At 47.9% G+C, this 21,683-nt stretch overlaps 1 long non-coding RNA gene across 2 annotated transcripts; it reads right to left on the bottom strand.

Annotated features, from left to right (window-relative positions):
* Positions 1–5,870: 5,870 nt before the first annotated feature.
* Positions 5,871–21,386, bottom strand: LOC123575180 (uncharacterized). 2 transcript variants are annotated; one of them, XR_006700339.2, is made up of 4 exons: positions 21,084–21,386; positions 16,139–16,544; positions 13,890–14,392; positions 5,871–13,099 (listed from the first exon to the last, which is right to left on the bottom strand). It is a non-coding gene; the product is annotated as an uncharacterized lncRNA (long non-coding RNA). The 2 variants fall into 2 exon arrangements; XR_012416374.1 differs by lacking the exon at positions 21,084–21,386 and having other exon boundaries at positions 5,871–14,392; positions 16,139–16,553.
* Positions 21,387–21,683: the final 297 nt, after the last annotated feature.

The raw sequence follows: 21,683 nt of genomic DNA, 5'->3' as shown, positions 1-21,683 counted from the left end.
CCACCTACTGCCCAGCTGACTCCACCCTCCCTCTGCCGCTTTTTGGTGAAAACCTGCCCCAATTAGCATCCGGCAAGCATACACCAGCAAAAAGACTGAGGAGGATGTTAGGATATTTGCATCCTCACAAGAGACAGCGTCTTGAGACAAAGGGATGAAATCCTAATAAGGAATTAAGGGGTTTAAGCAAAGTGTAAGAGAATATAGAGAAGGCTGGGCTTGGTGGTTCATGACTGTAATCCCAGCACTTTGGGATGCCAAGTTGGAAGGACCGCTTAAGCCCAGGAGTTCAAGACCAGCCTGGGCAACATAGCAAGACCCTGTCTCTACAAAAACAAAAAACAAAAAAGAACAGATTAAAAAATTTAGTCGGGTGTGGTGGCACACACCTGTAATCCCAGCTACTTGGGAGGCTGAGGTGGGAGGATCACATGAGCCCAGGAGTTGGAGATTTCTGATTCCTCGCCTTTTGCTGTGATACTTCCGATTGTCTCCATCTTTGGCAAACCCTGGGACACACCTTCCCTAAGTAGAATCCCCACAGGGAGATGTGTGGAATGAGCCAAGAGAGAAACCACGCTTGAAAAATCTCTTTTCTTTGTTCTTCTGGCCACCTGCGGAAGATGGGTAAGCTTCGCCCTTTTCCAATCCTCTAATCAAAGAGGATGCGTGAAAGTCTTTGAAGAAAGTCTCTGCAGAAGGCTGATTCACCCTCAATTTTTTCCTCCGCCTTCTCCTCCTATGGCCTGTAATTTCCACAATTAGAAATTAATTCCTTTGAATTTTTTCTGCTAAAATACATATAAGCCTGGGAAAGGAAACAGCAGTTTTATTCCAAAGCGAATGTACTTATTCTGAAAGAGTATTTTGATAAGGGGAGAAAGAATTTAAGAGTTCCTGGGAATGAGGGAATTGGGAACGGTTAAAAGGAGACTCAAAGAAAGGAGAAACAACTTTGGAATGGAAAGATTCCATCGGGAGGGGGCCAAGCCAAATTTTTCCTCTCTCAGAGCTTTGCACAAGCCAAGCAGGTCAGAACCAGGTCTCCAATCAGCAAAAGGAGGTAAAAGGTTGGGGAATATTGGAGCAAGTTCAGGCATTGGATACAAAGGCTTCCTTTCGTCTAGGCATTGTGCAAGCCCCAAGGGTGCAGTGAAAGATAAGACCCAGCTCCTGCCCTGAATGTAGAGTTCACAACATAGTTGGGAGAATCAGTACTCATCATTTGGGTTGAGGGCCTTGGATGTTCTGGCCACACACAGAGGAGGGGCACGGTCAGCAGGCACCTGATGCAGCCTGGAGAAAGGGGAGGATGGGACACATAGACTGGCTATAAAGAAAAAGACAAGTTAGAAGTAGCCTAACCAGTGACCAGGCACGGCACTTACACCTGCAATTCCAGCATTTTGGGAGGCCAAGGCAGGAGGATCACTTGAAGCCAGAAGTTCAAAACCAGTGTGGGCAACATGGTGAAACTCTGTCTCTACAAAAACTAACAAAAAACAGCCTGGTATGGTGGCACACACCTGTGGTCCCAGCTACTTGGGAGGCTGAGGTGGGAGGATTACCTGCACTGGGAAGGTCAAGGCTGCAGTGAGCCCTGATTGTGCCACTGCACTTCACCCTAGGTGACAGACAGAGACCCTGTCTTAAAAAAAAAAAAAATCAGCTGAGCATGGTGGTATGCAGTTGGAATCCCAGCTACTCAGGGGCTAAGGCAGAAGGATCACTTGAGCCCAGGAGTTTGAAGCTGCAGTGAGACGTGATCACACCACTACATTCCAGCCTGGGTGACAGAGCAAGACCCTGGCTCTAAAAATAAATAAATAAAACTTTTTTTAAAAAAGAAGTAGCCCACCAGGAAAAGGAAAGGCATACCCAGTGGAGGAGAGCACATAAGCAAAGGCTTGAAGGAAAGCACCTTCTATGTGGTTGGAATGTAGGTCCTTAACGGGACGTGAAGGGAGATGAGGCTGCAAAGGTGTTTGGCCATCAGAGCACTGGAGGTCATGTCAAGAAGTTTCAACTCCTGGCTGGGCACAGCGGCTCACGCCTGTAATCCCAGCACTTTGGGAGGCCGAGGCGGGTGGATCACCTGAGACCAGGAGTTCGGGACCAACCTGGCCAACATGGTGAAACCCCATCTCTACTAAAAATACAAAAAGTAGCTGGGCATGGTAGCGGGCGCCTATAATCCCAGCTATTTGGGAGCCTGAGGCAGGAGAATCTCTTGAACCCGAGAGGCAGAGGTTGTAGGGAACGGAGATCGCGTCATTGCACTCCAGCCTGGACAACAAGAACGAAACTCCGTCTCAAAAAAAAAGAAGTTTCAACTTCCTTGGGAAAGCAATCACAAACTTCTGAAGAATTGTAAGCAGAGGACTACATGGCAATTTGTATCTGCCTTGTTCACCAGAAGGCAGGCAGATGATGGAATGGAGGGGAAAGAGGCTGGGGACAGGGGCGTCAGTTAGGAGGTTATGATAATAGATTCGAGATGAAGGACTCACCTGAAGCACGTGCAGAGAATATAGAGGAAGATTGGGAAGATCTGAGGACCAAGGTAGGAGCTGAGGGAATGTAGGAGGGTGACAATTGCCTGGATTGCCAGCAGAGCCACTGGGGAATGGCTAACTGTCCACTGAAAAAAGGAAGGCAGGGTTGTCATGCAGGGCTTAGGCTTGAAAGTTTGGATGAAAGCAAAATTTCATATGGCCAACATTGCACTTGAAAATCCCTTAAATTATCCATAATGTACAGTAGAGATCATCACAGGTTTGGTTGAATCAGATGAAGTTCCAAGGGCTTGTTATATGTGAAATGCAGACTTTTTTTTTTTTTAAGTCAGGGTCTTGCTCTGTCACCCAGGATGGAATACAGTGGCATAATCTCACTGCAGCCTTGAATTCCTGAGCTCAAGCAATCCTCCTGCCTCAGCCTCCTAAGCAGCTGGGGTTATAGGTGCATGCCACTGCTCTCAGCTGAAATACAGATCTTAAACCCCAAAAATCACTCAGCATGGAGAGATGCTCATTACAGGAAAAACACAAGGAACTCCACAGAGATAGAAGAATCAGGTCTTCCACTCCTTCACCCCAGGGTTTTCAGCCATAGGTAGAATGACTAGCGGGAACTCCAAGCAAGTTTGAGTCTATGATTCTCAACCTTGGCTGCACATAGGAATCACCTGGGGAACTTTGAAAAATACAGATGCCTGGGTTCCACCCCCAGAGATTCTGATTCCATCCTTCTAGAGAACAGCCTAGGTATCTGAATTCTAAGGTGCAGACAAGGTTGAGAACCACTGGTTTAAGTTGTTTTCTCTCCTCACCCTTGCCTCATTTGAATTTCTATGAGTTAAAGGGCAAAGGGTGAATTCAGTTTTGGACTTATGGTGACTTTCGGACGTTCAAGCAAAGACATCCTCTACCCTCCACTAATGATCCCTCTGGGTCTTATAAATGTTTATCCAGGCAGCCCTGGGTTCAGTAACAGTTCCTGATTGAGGGGTACAGTTGCTGGGATGGGGAAGATGCTCTTCCAGACAGTAGTTCCAGACAGCTTGACTCTGAAACACAAACAAACAGAAAATAGTCACTCTGCCTCCCAACCTGTTCAGCACTGGGGAGGTGGCAGGGTGGGGATCAGGGGAAGATTTCAAAACAAGGGCAACATTTACTAGGCTTTTCCAACCACACTAGAATAGTTATTACAGCAAATAGCCGATTTGACTGCTATGAGTCTATAATTTCAACCTCTGAAGTAACATGTTCTCAGAGCTTCTGGTATCTCAGTTTGTTGATGCAATGAGGAAAATCCAAGGATAGTACTTCAGGTACGTCCCCATGCCCCAGGTGGTAGTGCCCTAGTGAGAACCAGGCTCTGCAAAATCAGGCTCCAAGACCGTCACAAGGAGCCTCCTTCAGAGTCTAGGTTAGGGCTGAGTTCTTATTTTTCTTCCCATACTTGTAATCTGCATGCCCTCTCCTTAAAATGGTCAGTATGTTACAGGAACGCGGTCCTGATCCAAACCCCAAGAGAGGGTTATTGGATCTCGCACAAGAAAGAATTCAGGGCAAATCCATAGAGTAAAGTGAAAGCAGATGTATTAAGAAAGTAAAAGAATAGGGCCAGGTGCGGTGGCTCATGCCTGTAATCCCAGCACTTTGGGAGGCCGAGACGGGCGGATCACCAGAGGTCGGGGGTTTGAGACCAGCCTGACCAATATGGAGAAACCCCATCTCTACTCAAAATACAAAAACTTAGCCAGGCGTGGTGACACATGCCCATAATCCCAGCTACTCCGGAGGCTGAGGCAGGAGAATCACTTGAACCCAGGAGGCAGAGGTTGCAGTGAGCCGAGATCGCGCCATTGCACTCCAGCCTGGGAAACAAGAGCAAAACCCCGTCTCAAAATAAAAAAATAAAAGCAGAAGAATAAAAGAATGCCTACTCCATAGATAGAGTAGCCCTGAGGGCTGCCAGTTGCCCATTTTTATGGTTATTTCTTGATGATATGCTAAATAAGGGGTGGATTATTCATGCCTCCCCTTTTTAGACCATATAGGGTAAATTGATATTGCCATGGCATCTGTAAACTGTCATGGCACTGGTGGGAGGGAGTGTAGCGGTGAGGATGACCAGAGGTCACACTCGTCGCCATCTTGGTTTTGGTGGGTTTTGGCTGGCTTCCTTACTGCAATCTGTTTTATCAGCAAGGTCTTTATGACCTGTATCTTGTGCTGATCTTCTATCTCATCCTGTGACTTAGAATGCCTTAACCGTCTGGGAATCCAGCCCAGTAGGTCTCAGCCTCATTTTACCCAGCTCCTATTCAAGATGGAGTTGCTCTGGTTTGCACGCCTCTGACAACTGTTTCTCCAGGCATCTTCCCTGGGGCATCTTTAAAACTCTAACTCCAGAAAATCCTGACCACCCCTCTCCCCAAGAGGCAATGAAGACCGAGTCAGTCTATCCTCGATCCACAGGATGACCTACTAGCTAGCAACCAGAACAGAAGTGCCACACCAGTCCAGAGTGAAGGCCTTCAAACACAGCTGAGGGCTACCGCCAGTCACTCTACTTTGATTTGCTGGACACTGATAGGGCCTCCCCATGAGGTCCCTGAGGGAAAAAGAGCCAGTCCCAGACTTTTGGAAATTCAAATCTAGTCAGTGTTCTTTTTTTTTTTTTTTGAAACCTAGTCTTGCTCTGTCACCCAGGCTGGAGTGTAGTGGCGCAATCTCAGCTCACTGCAAGCTCCGCCTCCTGGGTTCACGCCATTCTCCTGCCTCAGCCTCCTGAGTAGCTGGGACTACAGGCACCCGCCGCCGTGCCCAGCTAATTTTTTGTATTTTTAGTAGAGACGGGGTTTCACCGTGGTCTCGATCTCCTGACCTCGTGATCCGCCCACCTCGGCCTCCCAAAGTGCTGGGGTTACAGGCGTGAGCCACCACGCCTGCACAAATCCAGTCAGTGTTCATCAAGCCCATGATGGAGGAGGCGCAGCAGGTTAGACCATCACTTGAATCCTAATGGGAGATCCCGGGTTGACCCTGATTTCCTGGAGCTGGTGCTTTAACCCTTCAAGAAGGCAGCTCTTCTGTGGAAGCCCCAGCCCAGCCAGCCCACAGCAGCCAATCAAGGGCAGGCACTTCTGTCAAGGGCAAGTCCAGCAGCCAATCCAGGGCAGACACTTCCGTCCAGGGCAGGTCCAATGGTCAATCCAAGACAGGCACTTCCGTGGAGGGCAGGTCAGGCCCAGCGCTCAGCTGACACATGTTGTTTGGGTTACCCCCACCTAGGGGCCAAGGGAAACCCTTGGCCTTCTGAAGGTTCTCTGAAAAATCAACTCACAAAAGGGAGATCAATTGGAAAAAAGACATGTAAATTTATTTAACGTGTATACACGGGAGCCTTCAGAATGAAGACCCAAAGATACAGGGGATATTGTCCACTTTTATGCTTAAGTTCAACGAAGTATGGACAGCCATATAGAAATAGGATTGGACAAAAAGTCCATCCTGATGGACTGACTGGGGACACCCAGCAAAGCCTATCTGTCTAGAATCTTCTTGGCCTCTCCGAGCAGCATTTCCTTCTGGGTGTGGGGCAGGACCCTCTCTGGAAAGGAGATCTTCTGCCCTGCTGTCAAACAAGCTCGATCAGATAATTTTTCATGGTGAGTTTTTACACAGAAAAGCAGAGGGGACATTAAAGTAACATTTTTAGGTTTTATGGCTGGCTTTGGGGAAAATGGGTTCCGGTTTCTATGATCCGCCATGGAAAAGAGGGATTCTAGTTTCTCTGGCCAGCCTCAGGGGAGAATGAGAGGCAGAGCCAGGGGGACAGGAGAGGGCCAGAGGAAAAGTTTTGCTTCTGAGGCCTTCATTTTGGGGGGGTATTGTTTTCTGAGCCCAAACACCCACCTTGGGTTACCCCAATCCTGCTAACCACACAGAAGTCTGGGACAATCATCTCCTAACCTAAGGGTAAGGGAGAGATTCCCATTCTTGTCTTTGGGATTCCTCAGATCTCCAGTGGCTTCAGTGGGTGGCTGTGAAATTCTTGAAACAAAAGCAGTTCAAATTCATTTTCACTTAAAAAGAAATTAATGCAAAATCGTAGAGCACTTTCTGGGGGCTGAGAGAAAGGAAAAGATGTCACAAAATTGACAAATTTATGTAATGTATTCATTCATCAACACCCACCATCTGCCAAGTACTGTTCAATGTCCTGGCACTACACACACGAATGAGGCACGGCCCCTGGCCCCAGCAAGGTCTCAGTTTGGTTTAAGAAGTAGATGATTGGCCTGGCACGGTGGCTCACCCCTGTCATCTCAGCACTTTGGAAGACTGAGACTGGTAGATCACGAGGTCAAGAGATCGAGACCATCCTGGCTAACATGGTGAAACCTCGTCTCTACTAAAAATAGAAAAAAATTAGCCGGGCATGGTGACAGGCGCCTGTAGTCCCAGCTACTCGGGAGGCTGAGGCAGGAGAATGGTGTGAACCCGGGAGACAGAGCTTGCAGTGAGCCAAGATCCCACAACTGCACTCCAGACTGGGCGACAGAGTGAGACTCCCACCTCAAAAAAAAAAAAAAGCAAATGATTGCAGTAGTCTGTGTTAACAACTGTGACAGAGGTGACATGGCAGCCCACATGAGGTGTTGAATTCTGCCTGAAGGTATCAGGAAAAGGTTTGAGAAGATTGGTAGGAAATCACCAATCAGGATGTAAGAACAAGCAGTGTAGGGGGAGACGGAACGTGTGAAGCCACAGAGCCATGTGAGAAGGTGGCACCTTCAGAAACCAACTTCCAAAGTCTGGGACCTCAACCTCTGTGTCCAGCTAAGGCTTTGTCTGGCCCAGGAAGTGGGCTTTCCTGACATCATCCTACTGAAGTTTCTTCTTCACTGCACCCTGAATCCATGCACATATGTCTGATAAGCACGGGTCCAGGTATGTGGCCTTGGGAGTCACATACGTCATCCTCTGCAGGTTGCTAAAAATAACTTGGCCATCTGCTGCCTGCCATCACACCTGCCCAGAAAGAAGTCAACCAGGTAGGCCTTGCCAGAAAGCAGGAGTTGGCAGGGGAGGACGCTGGCAATGTTGCAATTTGACTAACTATTCATTGGTTTTCAAGCATTTCAGGAGGCAAGATTTTTGCCACACAGATACCCTGGCCTTGGAGAATCCTCTAAAGGGGAGGAAAGCCAGCATTTTTTTTTTTTTTTTTTTTTTTTGAGGCAGGGTCTCACTCTGTCACTCAATCTAGAGTCTAGTGACACAATCATGACTCACTGCAGCCTCCACCACCCAGGCTTAAGTGATCTTCTCACCCCAGCCTCCCAAGTAACTGGGACTATAGTCACATGCCACCACACTTGACTACTTTAAAAAAAACAATTGTTTTGTAGAGAAAGGGTCTCACTATAATGCCCAGGCTGGTCTCGAACTCCAGGGCTTGAGCGATCATCCTACCTTGGCCTCCCAAAGTGCTGCCATTACAATTGTGAGTCACAGCGCCCAGCCTGTTCTTGTGGAGTAGCTGGTCTCCACCCAACCATGGGTCAGTTGCTTTGTATAAGTTACTATGATCTCTACTTAAAGAGGAAATTGAGGCTCTCACACCAGCACACAGTGAGAAGGGGTGAAGTCAAACACTACCCTAAGCCTCTATAAACCCCATAGCCATGCCTGCCTTCCCAGCAAAACCCTCCTCCAGTCAAGCCAACAGCTCCGAGATGCACCCTTTTACCTCCATCCCCTGCCTACTGATTTTCGAGAGGCCTCTCTCCTGCACCATGATCCTCCCCTTCGGCACGACTCCTTCATCTGGGAACTGTCCTCAACCACACATGCAGGCCAGTTTAAGAGCAGGCGCTTTTAAACTTTCTGAACAATCTTTATTTTAAAAAATAATGGCTATATATGTATGAATCCCTGGGCAGGAAGCCAATTTGTATATTCCTTTCCTAGAGAGGTCCTCGCTTGCCTGACATCAGAGAAAATGAATACATGACAGAAGAAACAGAAGAAAATGGAAGAATCAAGCTCCAAAATAAAATCCTGACAAGTCTGAGATGTAAAAATAATCCATTCATAACACCTTATTCTCCATGCAGATATCCCTGTGTGACCCTAGAATTTAGGATCTTCCAATGCTGGGGATGTGATGTCACTAGACTCCAGCCTTGTGCCCTTTCTGTCAGTGCCTCTACCTGTCCTTGGTCTGCTGAGCACTCCCCTTCTCAGGGCACACCTTACCTGCACGGTGCTCCAGGACACCTGGTTTTCCTTGTCCACTTCACACCTACCCGTTCTCTCCCAAGCCGAGGTAATGGGAGGCTCCTCAGAATCCAGTCCTCCAGGCTCCCATTCCATTCAGAAAACACGGCCTTTTCCCCCCCATTTCTCCTGAATCTTCAGTGCCACACATGCTATTGTTCCTCTGTTTTTTAGAAGTCATCGCTCTCAAGCCATCATTTTATTCTCACTCTCCTTTTTGGACTCCCCCCAACACTTCTCTCTAGTCTCCTAATTATGCTCTGTTCAAGGGCACCAGAGTTCAAGCTTGTCTTTTACACACAATGTAAAAGCAGGTCGAATAAGATGGTATAGTCGTATAGACTACAGCCTTGTACAGTCATGCACGGAGTGTAGAGGGGTGGGACAGGAGACACGTTCAGGGGTCTAGATAGGAGAAGGCGTGGGTGTCAGAATGAAGTTGGGATAGAGGTTGAAGTAGAAGTACAGAAGTAGAAGCAAGAGCTTGAGCTCTGGAGTTAGATATCACCTTTTTCATAAGCTTCAGTTTCCCTTTTTGTAAAATAGGCACAATGATGCTGGCATGAAAAAGTTATTAAACAGACTAAATTTGATGCAAAGTGCTTCACTTATATGACCTCATGCTGTTGTTATTCCTTTTTTTTCTTTCAACAAGTGAAGAAATTAGAGCTTAATGCTTATGTCACTTGCCCAAAATCACACAGTTTGTAAACAGCAGAGCCAGGAATCAAACCCCAGCTGGTCAGTCTCCATCACCCCTGCTTTTAGTCACCACGCGGCCTCAAACGACCTCAGACATTCCAATTCCCAGTGGGACCACATCCTTGCCTCAGAAATCACAGCTCCGGTGACTCCACCAAGGAGTGAGATAGCCACACAGCTATTCAAAGTTGAGCCAGCATGGGAAACCATGTCATCCCAACTTAATCATCTCTAGGATAGGTATCATCCTCACCAGTGCTGCCCCCACCTCACCACTCTTGAATCAGTAATGGACAGGTTGGCCAGCAGCCTGCTATGTGAACTGCAGCTCTAACATTGCCAGCTCTGCCCACACCCTAGAAGTGGGTAGTTACAGGCTCTTTGAGGCCAACCATGCTTCTTTCCCTTCAGATCTATGTCCTCAGCTCAGCGGGGCATGTACTAAGTGTCCAATTAAATACCTGCTTGTTGAGGTATGGGGCGAAGGTGTCTGCTGGTGCCAAGACAAGAACCTGGCAAAGGACTGGAGTGGCACATTTCTCAGGAGCCACCAGCCAACTGAGTTCACTGTGGGATCTGCCCTCTTGAAATGTGTCACTGGCAGACAGAGCCAGTGAGCACTGTCTGAGTCCTAGATCCCACTCAGCTCCAACTTCACAGGGGACCCCCCAAGCCTAAAGCAGCCAGAGGGAGCCAGAGGGAGGAGCAACATGAATCATCCTCATAACATTTGTGTGAATATTACACATTTAGCTTTACTCACAAGTTGTAGGTTTGATAGAAGCAATCTTCAAAAATACTGTACAGTGAATATAATTATTTTCTTACGATCCATATTGATTTTAATTATGCCAACCATCCAGACACCTTCTCTTCTCTGGTATCTCTCTTGTCACATTATTTACTCTCAAATCAGCTACTTTTCAAGCCATTTATTAATTTTTTTTTCAAGCCTACAAAAAAGATGCAAGGACTTTTTTTCAAATCTGAAATATCAGATCTATTTTAAAATTCATATAATATAGAAAGAAATATTGAAGTAAACACCCAATATCTGCTCATAATCCCTTTCCCAAATATCACCACTATAATAGGCTGGTTTATACCCTTCCTGAGTTTTAATGTGTATGTAAATATAAATGTAACGTACATGAATTTGGTCATTCAAATATACTGTCCTGAAACACTCGTTATACTTTGACAGTCTTCTCACAGGATAACTGTTGATGGTTATACATGTAGATTTGAGCCATAATTTTTAATAAATGCTTACTTAATATTTTCATTGAATAAAAATTCCTTTTTTTTTTTTTTGAGATGGAGTTTCACTCTTTTTGCCCAGTCTGGAGTGCAATGGCACAATCTTGGCTCACTGCAACCTCCATCTCCCAGGTTCAAGCAATTCTCCTACCTCAGCCTTCCGAGTAGCTGTGATTACAGGCATGCGCCACCACGCCCGACTAATTTTTTTAGTAGAGATGGGGTTTCTCCATGCTGGCCAGGCTGGTCTCGAACCCCTGACCTCAGGTGATCCACCCACCTTGGCCTCCCAAAGTGCTGGGATTACAGGCGTGAGTCACTGCACCTGGCCCCTTTTTTTATTTATTTATTTGTTTGTTTATTTATTTATTTATTTTTGAGGCAGAGTCTTGCTGTGTCACCCAGGCTAGAGTGCAGTGGCGTGATCTTGGCTCACTGCAACCTCTGCCTCCCAGGTTCAAGCTATTCTCCTGCCTCAGCCTCCTGGGTTGCTGGGATTACTGGCACCTCTCCCCACCACACCCAGCTAATTTTTGTATTTTTAGTAGAGACAGGGTTTCACCATGTTGTTCAGGCTGGTCTCAAACTTCTGACCTTGTGATCTGCCCGCCTCGGCCTCCCAAAGTCCTGGGATTACAGGCGTGAGCCGCTGCACCCAGCCCAAAACTTCCATTTTTAAAAATCAATACCATGTAAATGGATATTTAAGCTGTTTTCATGTCTTTGCTATTTTAAACAAGTCAAAAACAGACATTCTTCTTGATTATTTTCTTAAGATAAATTCCCAGAAGTAGAGAGATGCCTGGGCAAAGGAGTTGCATATTTTACATTGTAATGTCTATTTCTGGGCTACTTTCTAGAAAGGAGGCCTGCTGTGAAGGTCCTGCATAAAGAAGTATCTTTCTTGAGTATTACAACTCTAAAGAGCTCAGAGGATGGCAAGGGGCTCTCCCTGACTCCCCAGGCATCCCCCACTGGGAAACAGAAGTGGGAATGGCACGCCTTTTCATGCTTTCTTGACCCTTACTGAAAGCAAAATCCAGGCAAACTCTTGAATCAAGATAATTTTTTAAAATTTCTAGGATCTTTTTTTTTTTTTTTTTTTTTCTGAGACAGTCTTGCTCTGTTGCGCAGGTTGGAGTGCAGTGGCGCAGTCTCAGCTCACTGTGCAAACTCCACCTCCTGGGTTCAAGTGATTCTTCTGCCTCAGTCTCCCAAGTAGCTGGGATTACAGGCAGCACCACCGCACCAGGCTAATTTTTGTATTTTTAGTAGAGATGGGGTTTCACCATGTTGGCCAAGCTGGTCTCGAACTCCTGACCTCAGGTGATCCGCCCACCTCAGCCTCCCAAAGTGCTGGGATTGCATGTGTGAGCCACCACACCCAGCCTTTTTTTTTTTTTTTTTTTTTTTCATTTCTAATAATCCCTTCGCTCATGCGGCCCAAAGATTTCCTGGTTATTTACAAATTTAGATGACATTCATTACATCTGAAAATTTTAAAAATCGGAAGAAAGTGTACAGTGCACACAGAGAGACACTATATATATTCTAATACCAATGCGAGAATGACTTGACAGAACTAGTTACAAGAAAAGGAATAACCCTCCAAGATCTCCAAGAGTGACTTAAGTCTTGTTGTCTCCTCTTCCACAAAACCTCATTTTCCAAACCTGGCATTCAAGAGCAGTCTAGCCCCATCATAAAATGTAAAGCCTTCTTTTTCCTAAACTCCTTTTTTCTCTAGTGAAGCAGAAACCATTGTCTTTTACTCAAACCTATTGAGCTTTCCTGCCTTATGTCTTTGTAGTTAATAATAAAAGATGTCACCCTTTATTGAACATCTACTATATGCCAGGCACCATGCTAAGTGCTTTATGGAGGTGTTGGGACTCAGAAAACAATACCCCAAAACAAAGACCTGAAAAGCAAAAGTTTTTCTCTGATCTTCTCCCGCTCTCCTGTCTCTTACTTAGTCCATTCTACCCCCAAACCTAGCTATAGAAACTAGAGCGGGTCATAGAAACCAGAACCTCTTTTCCCCAAAACCAGCCATAAAACCTAAAAACATTACTCCAACTTTCCCTTCACCTTTGCATGTAAAAACTGGCCATAAAGAAATTATCTGACCTACCTTGTTTGACGGTAGGTCATAAGACCTTCATTTTAGAGAAAGTCCTGCTCCATTCCCAGATGGAAAAGAAGCTGCTCAGAGAGGCCAAGAAGAATCTAGACAGGCTTTGTTGGGTTTTCCCACTCATAATAACTAATCTATCAGCATTAGATCAGCCTATTTTTGTCCATCATGTTTCTGCACCGCTGTCCATACTTCATTGAACCTGAGCATAAAAATGGACAATTAGCCCTGTATCCATGGGTCGTCATTCTGAAAGCTCCCCTGTACACACATAAAATAAATTTGAATGCCTTTTCTCTAGGTAATCTGCCTTTTATGAGTTGGATTTTCAGCAAAACTCTGTTTTCCCTACAGAGGATATTTTAGGTAAGCCTTATAACAATCCTATGAAGTAGGTACTATTCGTCCCCATCTTACATATGGAAAAATGGAGTTTAGAAAGGTTAAGTAACCTACACCCAGCCACACAGCTATTCAAAGGTGAGCCAGCATGGGAAACCATGTCATCCTAACACCAACACGTCAGCGTTCAGTCTCTACCCTGCATTGTCTGACACTCTGCTCTCTCCCGCTCCTCACAATCCAAATCCTCAAGATGCAACTCGAAATCTCTCTCTTTAATAGTGTCCCACTTTCTTCTTTTTTTGTTGTTTGTTTTTTGAGATAAGGTCTCACTCTGTCACCCAGGCTGGGGTGCAGTGGCATGATCTCGGCTCACTGCTCTGACTCCTAGGTTCAAGCAATGCTCATGCCTCAGCCTCCTGAACAGCTGGGATTACAGACACATGCCACCACGCCCAGGTTTTTTGTTTGTTTGTTTGTTTTTTGTATTTTTTGGTAGAGACAGAGTTTCACCATGTTGGCCAGGATGGTCTTGAACTCCTGACCTCAAGTGATCTGCCCACCTCAGCCTCCCAAAGTGCTAGGATTACAGGTGTGAGCCACCGTGCCTGGCCTTTTTTTTTTTTTTTTTTTTTGAAACAAGATCTCACCCTGTCACGCAGGCTGGAACACGATGGCATAATCTTGGCTCTCAGCTCACTGCAACCTCCACCACTGGGGTTCAAGCAATTCTCTCGTGCCTCAGCCTCCCAAGTAGCTGGGATTATAGGCGCACACCACCATGCCTGGTTTTTTTTGTTGTTGTTGTTGTTTTTTCAGTGTCCCACCTTCAACCAAAGAGAGCTAAAGAGACTCTTCAAAAAGAGAGCTGAATGCTCTCTTTTGTCATTCTGAATCTTATTGTCTGAACTCTGAAGAGGTCGTCGTTTCTACTCCTTGCCACCACTGTTTCAGTTTAATTCATTCAGTTGATCAGTTTTTCTTCAGTCTCATCCATGGACCAGGCCCTGCCAGGTGAACAGTCCGCACCCCCAATCCTCAAGGAGGTGAGGTCAGGTCGGTCGGGTCTTCCGACTAGATGGTGAGCTCATTGGAGGCAGGGACCAGATGGGTGCCTCTCTGCATTCTCTGCAACACTGGGAGCCCAGGAGACCTGCAACAAATATTTCTATATTGATTGGTACCTTGGATGGTTGACAACTGTGCAGAGGGAGGGCTGCTTTTCTCCCCGCAAATCTTCGCCTGCCCCTATGACCGGCCTGGTCTATGGATTCACCGCTTCCTGTTCCAGGCATTTCTCTTCCCACCAGGAGGCTGCTCGGGCCAGGTCATTTATCTCTCAGTCCTGTCTTCTTGGGAGAAGGACTGCTCAGCAGGTGCCTGATAACAAGCCCATTAAACCTCTTTCTCTGCTCTCAGCATGAGCGCTCCTGCACTCTGCAGTGTTTATCTTCCCTTCCAAGCAGCTGGGAGGATGAGCAGAGTCCACCGTGGAGAGGGGAAAGCAGGAAAGAGACTGTACCTGGAGCTGCAGGTCACCGGAACAACAAGAACTGCACACAACACTCCCCGAAGGAATAGCAGTGGGGCAGAGGTTAATAGAAAACCGAACTCCATCCCATCCTTCCTCCTCCACCTGCTCCTCTCTCTCTCTCACACACATACATACACACACACACACACACACACACACACCCTCCTTCCTTGCACCCCTGACATGAAATACAGGAGTAATACCCACAGCGGAATACAGGAAAGAGGAAAAGCAAAGGAAGCTACCTTTTATGATGGGAACTGGTATAGGTGGTCCCTAGTCTCCAGGGTGCAATTTGAGAGTATCAGGTGGGCCTAACTCCTCTGCCCCCTGTCACCAGGGCCTGAAAATTCCCATTTAGAGTTGTTCCCGTGATGTTTCCAAAGTCCCCCTTTGAGAAGTAAATATTGCGCAGCCAGAGCTGGTTCTGTGGCACTCGGAAGGGCCCCACACTTGGTTTAATGCTCTGCTGTTGCTATCTTGAGATCCTTAATTTTTTAAGGAGGAATCTTACGTATTCATTTTGTACTGGGCTTAGCAAATTATGTAGCCAGTCCTGTGGGCCACAGAGAGGAAGGGTCTTTAGGGGCAGGATGAGGACAGAGCAGGATCTCCTTGTGGGACTGTGTGCAGGGGCTGGTGAGTGCTGGCAGAGCTGTCCTGGGATTGAGGTTTCACTTCACGGGCTGTATTCAGGCCCACAGAGCACAGGAGGCCACAGCCTGCAGCTGCTCAGGGAACCTGCCCGGGGCCAGGCCAGACTTTCTGTTTTTTACCCCTCACCAGCCTTTTCCAAGTCACCAAAACCAGGGTAGCACAGAGCTGAGAGCTTCTGGGTCTCACTGTGTCTTAGGGAGGACATCAGAGGTCCCCCGTCCCCAGCTCTGAGCGTGCACAGGAGCCTCACCACACTTACACCAGGCCCTGGACTCAGCCTCCAGTCACAAATCCTTCCACAGTCACCAGAGCCCTGACAAAGCTGACTCTAAGGAAACTGGGACTGGGAACCCCCAGTTCACCAGGGTTGAACCGACTCCAGAAGGAGCTCATCAGAGAGACCACAAGAGAGCAGAGAATTCACTCCCAGCGCCACCTCCAGCAGGAGCCCTGCTGCCTCTCTGGGAAAAGCAGCACTTTCTGCAGGGTTGGCAGAAGCAAGGCCTTCCTTCAGGCCAGGACTCAGTTCCTTTGCATCCCAGTGTCAAGCCCAGGGCCTAGCCCAGGGAAACCCCTGGAAGAGAAATGGGGAAGGAGGAGAGAGGGATGATCTAGGCATGTCTATTCAGAATGGAGCCTAGGAGGCCCTCCTGTCTTCTAGTCCCCTCCAAAACAGCCTCTCAGATTCCACCAATATGATTTCATTACCTTTGCCTTTGGGGCTTGAGAAGCACTCATAAAATTCAAATGTCCCTGGAAATAGTCATTCTATGAGCTTTCTTCCATGGAGATGAAGGGTAGGTGCTTAGAGATGGTGAAGGCAGGAAGGAGGCAGGGAGGAGGGAGACAAGGAGGGAGGAGGAGGAAGGGCAGGGATGACACACAGCTGCTGCCCCCGTGGGTCCTTGGCAGGAGCACAGCAGCCGCTGGAGTGGGGAGAGGCCCTGGGCGGTCACTGAGGCCACATCTGTGGCTGCCGGGCAGACGGAGGCTGCTCCACAAGGCTCCTGATCTGCTGCTTGTTGACTTCTGTTTCTCCCAGGCTCCTTCCTGCCCTTGCTGTCCTGGGCCGATGCCTCGTTGCTTCCCTGGCGACCAGAAAGCAAGGCCTCCCCTGCACAGTGGGTGGGAGCACAGGAAAGGGTGGTACTACTGCAGAGTGTCAGAGCTCTGCCTCCTGCCTCCCCTCCCCCAGGCCCTCTGAGCATGCTGCCTCTGAGCATGCTGCCGCTGAGGCTGAAGCCGCACTGAGAAGTCTCCTGCCACGTCCGACTGCAGGAGTGGGAGGAGGAGCTGGAGGTGGGGGCTCTCAGACACTCATTCAAAATCCCGCCCTCCCCACAGAACGCAACCTCATTAAGACGGCCTGCTGGAGAGAGGATTAGGCATCACGGTGAGTCCTCATCATGTGGTTGTTATTATCAGTAGTTTCCATCATCATTCAGAACTCATAATTCAAAACTGGTGCCCTCTTGCCAGCCGCGGCTGCCCTTGGATCAGCTGATCAGAGCCAGGCTCCCCCACACCTACATTCCCGCTTTGAACCCATAAGCATGTGGAAGCCTCAAGCACGCAGGCCTCCAGACCTGCCTAAAAGAGAAAGGGAGTGGCCCACTCCCCAAAACCAAAGGGAGTGACAGTGGCCAGGGGGAGGGGCAGCTGGTGGTCAGGGAAGGCCTCATGAGGGAGGCAGCACCAGGCCCTTGAATAGGGGAGGGGCAGAGAGGACAAACAGAGCTTCTCTCCTCCTAAAGCACCTGTCTACTCTCCTTCCTCGCACCCCTAATAGCCTAGAAGTTTCCCTGTATCCCCAGCAAAAAGCATTTTCTGGGGAATTCTAGGGATCAAAGTGGTCTTCACTGCCTCAGTGAACCTGGTAGTGAGGACAATAACTCCTGCCTGGTTCCTCTTCACACCTGCAGCTGCTACCGGGGTGACCTCCAGGGTCCTCACTGCCGCTCCCTCCCGCCTCAACCCGGAGAGGAAAGTCACTCCTTGGAATCATCTCCTGCAGTGACCCTAGGCATGGGGGAGCACCCCAGGAAGGCCTTAGATACTTTACAGTGTCCCCCTACAGGGGAGGCTCAGCTCAGGCTGCTGCCCTCACAGACAAGGACGCCACTGCAGGGTGAGTTTCTTGGGGTTTTTTTGTGGGATGAATAAGAGATGCTAGAAAGCTGTTAGAGGGCTGGGCACGGTGGTTCGCCCCTGTAAACCCAGCACTTTGAGAGGCAGAGGTGGGAGGATTGCTTGAGCCCAGGAGTTAGAGACCACCCTAGGCAACATGGTGAAACCCCACTCACACAAAAAATTAAAAAATTAGCTAGACATAATGGCGCACACCTGTGGTCCCAGCCACTCAGAAGGCTGAGATGGGACAGGAGATTGAGGCTGCAGCGAACCATGATCACAACACTGTACTCCAGCCTGAGTGACAAAGTGAGACCCTGTCTCAAAAAAAAAAAAAAAAAAAAAAAAAAAAGAAAGAAAGAAAAAGAAAAAGAAAGAAGAGAAGAAAAAAAACTGTTAGGTATTCCTGCCTAGACCTTGAACTTTACAGATTTGGAAGACAATGGCAAACTGCAGTCATAAATGAGGTCACCCAGTTTGTAAATGACAACAAGGATAAGTCACAGAGGCACACCCTCATTTAACAGAAAGGGAAGGGGAAAGGAACAATAAGAGAGAGAAGAAAAAATCAGGGCAGAAAAAGAGAGTGCATTAGGACTTCTCTGCATGTAACAACAAAGCCAATTCAAACTGACCTAAATAGTAAAAGTGATTTACAGGGACATGTGACTGGAAACACATGGCCAGATCTGGCTTCAGGTTCAGTTTGATTCAACCGCTCTACCAATGGCATCAAGGATCCAGTTTCTCTCTGTCCTTCAGCTCTGCCTTCTGCAGGATTAGCTTTATTATAATGCCAGTAGCCAAAACACCCAGGTTTCTTACTTCCCCCTCCAAATTCAGGGGGAACAGGCCATCATACCCAGAGACCTCCCAGTACATCAAGGAAACATCTTACCTAGAAACTGCCAATAAATTTTTTTCCCAAACTGATTGTCTTGAATTTGGTAACATCTTCACCCCTCAACCAATTTCTGTGGCTCTTACTTCTTATGCCAAAGCCATTTTCCCCAGACTTGGAGCTCAGGATAGAGTTGATTTTCCACAAAGCACATAAACAGAGGAGTAGATTCCTCAAGTAAAAGCAGGGTACAAGAGTTACCTTATTACCAAAAGATAGAAAGAATGGGCATGAGGGAGGCAATCACAATACAAAATAACACAGGTGAGAGTTCTTATATAAGAGAAATTAGACAACAGCAGCAAAAACTATAGAGAGGCCAAGGAACACCCAAATTGAATGTGTGTCTAAGGTGGGATGGGGGAGACCTATGAGGAAATTCTTCCTGAAAAACTGCAATCCTTGAAGGGCATCAAACCGTGTGTGGACTTCAGAAAAGATGTGTGTGTGCACATGTATGCACACATAGGCTTTAGATAGGACACATGGGTGCATTGCACGTGTATGCATGCCTGAGTTTTAGATAGAATGCGGGTGTGTGCGTGTATACATGCACAGGCTTTAGATAGGACACATGTATGCATGCAAAGGCATTAGATAGGACACATGTATGCATGTATAGGCTTTAGATAGGACACATGTATGCATGCATAGGCTTTAGATAGGACACATGTATGCATGCATAGGCTTTAGATAGGACACATGTATGCATGCATAGGCTTTAGATAGGACACATGTATGCATGCACAGGCTTTAGAAAGGACACATGTATGCATGCACAGGCTTTAGATAGGACGCGTGTATACATGCACAGGCTTTAGATAGGACGCGTGTATGCATGCAAAGGCATTAGATAGGACGCGTGTATGCATGCATAGGCTTTAGATAGGACGCGTGTATGCATGCATAGGCTTTAGATAGGACGCGTGTATGCATGCATAGGCTTTAGATAGGACACGTGTATGCATGCATAGGCTTTAGATAGGACACGTGTATGCATGCATAGGCTTTAGATAGGACGCATGTATGCGTGCATAGGCTTTAGATAGGACACGTGTATGCATGCATAGGCTTTAGATAGGACGCGTGTATGCGTGCATAGGCTTTAGATAGGACGCGTGTATGCATGCATAGGCTTTAGATAGGACGCGTGTATGCGTGCATAGGCTTTAGATAGGACGCATGTATGCATGCAAAGGCATTAGATAGGACGCATGTATGCGTGCATAGGCTTTAGATAGGACGCATGTATGCGTGCAAAGGCATTAGATAGGACGCATGTATGCATGCATAGACTTTAGATAGGATGCATGTATGCATGCATAGGCTTTAGATAGGACGCATGTACGCATGCAAAGGCATTAGATAGGACGCATGTATGCATGCACAGGCTTTAGATAGGACACAAGTATGCATGCAAAGGCATTAGATAGGAGACATGTATGCATGCATAGGCTTTAGCTAGGACACATGTATGCACGCATAGGCTTTACATAGGACACATGTATGCACACATGGGCTTTAGACAGGATGTGCATGATACCATGCATGTGTACTAGTGCACACACTCACACCACACATATTGGAAAGGAGGGGTGTCCTGGCAACAGGAGGGTCTTGTGCAGAGATCCGGAGGCACGTCTGACAGCACAGTCTGATGGGGAAAAGCAGGAATCCAGTGCAAGAACTGGAGATGGCAGAAGATGAGGAGCCATGAGCTGGGGCCAAATTCCGGCAGCTCTCAGCAGAGTCCCCCTGAGCCTCTTGGACATAGTCCTGAAGGCTATGGAAACTGCTGGAGAGCTCCAAACGGGGGATGGCACAGCCACAGTGAAGTTTAGAAAAATCACCGTAGCCTCACTGCGGGGTGTAGTTAAGGAGCAAGAGAACAGGCGGGAAGAGCAATGGGAAGGTGATTTCAGATGTCTGGGTGGCCTTGCAAAGGTGGTGGGGGCAGGCAACATTTAGAAGGGGACAAAGCGAGATACTAAAGGGGATGAGAGAGCAGGGCTGGGGAGTGATTGATGTAGAGAGTGACAGGGGAGGCACTATGGATGTAAGAACAGGGCTGGACAGCCACAGCCACCATCCATCAGTAGAAGGCCACCATCCACTGTGGCCACCATCCATCAGTAGAAGGCCACCATCCACTGTGGCCACCATCCACCAGGAGAAGGCCACCATCCACTCTGGCCACCATCTACCAGTAGAAGGCCACTATCCACCAGAAGAAGGACACCATCTACCAGGAGGCCACCATCCACCAGGAGAAGGACACCATCCCCTGTGGCCACCATCCACCAGGAGAAGGGCCTGCCGGAACTCTCTTCCCTCCTCCCCTCCCCCTGCCATTCATCCACCTCTGAGGTGCCAGCGGTGTCACAATGTACTGCCACAGTCAGGGTGACCACCTATGAACCCCCTATGATTGTGAGAAGGAAATTGCAGGTACTTGCGTGGGAAATGCTGCAGTATCCAGCTGGCTGCACAGGTGGTGGGGGTGGGGAGCGGGAGCTTAAAAAGGAAGAAAACTGAAGGGGACAGATGATCCTGATGAAATGGAGATTGGCTTTTTATTTTTTAAAAAATGCAAGTGAAAGAGAATGCAGCCCCAAAGAGTACCTGGAGCAGAATGGGATCCTGAGTCTTCGCCTCGGAGGTAGCTCCCTTCGTGTCTGGTAATTTTTCTTCTTGAAGGTGAAGGGTTTGCAGTCCCTGTTCCAAGAACTGAAACCTCACGTCCTATTTCTTGTAGACTTTGGCTTTTGTTGAATGGGAGATGCTGGAATCTCTTCTGCAGGAGACCAAACCAAGTCGTCCTCTTGGCTACACTTCCTTGGCCCTGGCTCTAGTTTTGGGGGAAAGAGGAGAGTGCTGAGGAATTGATAGAGTGGAGAACGCACAGGGGGATGCAGGAGGAGGAACGGGGCTCCTCCCAAGGGCCCTTGGAAGAAAAGCCCGGAAGGAAGCCCTGGTGACGCTGCTAACGTTCTGCTCTCCTCAGCATCTGCAGGCCTGGGGCCTGGGCCCTTGTCTGACCCCAGGGGAAGAGGAGGAGGAGGTGCTGATGCTGAAGCGGGTTTCCAAGGCCTGCTCAGCCCAAACGAAAGCCACCAATTTGGAAAATGCAAGACCCTCGCTGGCCACAGCCCACCCCTGCCTCCGCCCACCCTGGAGGAATTGCCCCACTCGCCTCCCCAGTACACTGTCCCCATCCAACCC

This window comes from Macaca fascicularis, chromosome 8, assembly GCF_037993035.2.
Source record: "Macaca fascicularis isolate 582-1 chromosome 8, T2T-MFA8v1.1".
Lineage (NCBI taxonomy): Eukaryota > Metazoa > Chordata > Mammalia > Primates > Cercopithecidae > Macaca > Macaca fascicularis.
Note: the sequence above shows the minus strand (reverse complement) of the source record. Positions and strands in the feature narration are given on the sequence as shown.